The following is a 1,583-nucleotide window of genomic DNA, read 5'->3' as shown; positions in this document are numbered from 1 at the left end:
GGAGTGAGGTGCCAAACGCATCGTCGGCATCACATGCTGACGCGCACGCTACAACCACAAGATGGTGTAGCACACTTGGTAGAGTTGAGCGAAAGCAACTCTTTCAAAGGGATCACTACCACTGCCTCGGCGAAGGTCAGTAAAGATGCACACTTTGGTAGTACCGGGTACCTTATACACTGACTGATTGTCTGTTCACAACGGGTGATCGACAGTCGCACTTTGGCGTGCTCGGCTCCGCACCCGTCGGGCCGTGGGCGCCTGCATTGTGGTAAGGGAACCAGAGTTGTGTGTTGGTATGTGTATAATGGATGGATGGACTTCGGTTCCATTCATCAACTAGTTCGGTGTGTACGTTAAACCTAGGCAGGGGATCACTCGGCTCATGGATCGATGAAGACCGCAGCTAAATGCGCGTCAGAATGTGAACTGCAGGACACATGAACATCGACACGTTGAACGCATATGGCGCATCGGACGACTCAACCCGACCGATGCACACATCCTTGAGTGCTACCAAGTTATCTCAACACTCTAACCAAACTGACCGTCCTGACCCCATCATAGGGGGTTAGGCTGTCGCAGCATGGCGTGCTCGGATCCGCATCCTTGTCGGGACCGTGGGCGCTGAAAGTGAGAGTGCTAACACAGAGAGACATACGAGGTATGGTACACAAACCTAAACACACACACACACATGTGAGCATGGGTGAAGAGCGAGCGCGCGTCAAGTCGCACGGTTCGACCTCTAGTATCAACCAACGGATGTATCCACCACAGCATATAAGGTTTATCACCAATTGCACGGGGACTTCCACCGGTTGGCTCGGGTCGAGTAACACTTGCGGCCCAACGCGCTCGTATCTTTCCTCGCATCCAGTTGCAGTCGCGAGACGTGTTCACGCCGTGTGGTGTGAGGAGGTTAGCACGACAGGGGTGATTATCACCGCTTCTCCCGTCGCATCATTGTGACAGTGGAGTCTGTAGGCCTCAAGTGATGTGTGACGACCCTCAGAATTTAAGCATATTATAAGAGGAGGAGAGAAACCAACGGGATTCCCTGAGTAGCTGCGAGCGAAACGGGAAGAGCTCAGCACGTAGGACGACGAGGGTGGCCTCGTCTGTCCGATGCCAGTGTACTGGACCGGTCCGTTATCTGCTACGCACGGTGCAAACAGTTCAAGTCTAACTTGAAGGTGGCCCATTATCCCACAGAGGGTGATAGGCCCGTTAGAACGGCACAGGACTGTGGTGGCAGACGGCCGGCTCCATGGAGTCGTTGTTGCTGGATAGTGCAGCACTAAGTGGGAGGTAAACTCCTTCTAAAGCTAAATACCGCCATGAGACCGATAGCGAACAAGTACCGTGAGGGAAAGTTGAAAAGCACTCTGAATAGAGAGTCAAATAGTACGTGAAACTGCCTAGGGACGCAAACCCCGTTGAACTCAATGATCCGGCGGCGATATTCAGCGGTGGGCCTCCGGGCCTACCGTGCACTTATCGATCCGCAGCAAACGGACATCGCGATCCATTGCGCATCTGCGTGAGCATATCATTCCGGCAATAGGCCCATGGCTCGTGGT

At 53.6% G+C, this 1,583-nt stretch overlaps 1 non-coding gene and 1 pseudogene across 1 annotated transcript; both read left to right on the top strand.

The window, feature by feature from the left end:
• The first annotated feature begins 358 nt into the window (after window positions 1-358).
• LOC118516141 lies at window positions 359-516 on the top strand. The gene has a single exon (XR_004907712.1). It is a non-coding gene; the product is annotated as a 5.8S ribosomal RNA (ribosomal RNA).
• Window positions 517-985: 469 nt separating this feature from the next.
• The window catches only part of LOC118516138, a 4,531-nt pseudogene continuing 3,933 nt past the window's right edge, over window positions 986-1,583 (top strand).

The sequence above is a fragment of the Anopheles stephensi genome, unplaced genomic scaffold (genome assembly GCF_013141755.1).
Source record: "Anopheles stephensi strain Indian unplaced genomic scaffold, UCI_ANSTEP_V1.0 ucontig234, whole genome shotgun sequence".
NCBI lineage: Eukaryota > Metazoa > Arthropoda > Insecta > Diptera > Culicidae > Anopheles > Anopheles stephensi.
This window is presented reverse-complemented; position numbering and strand designations above follow the sequence as displayed.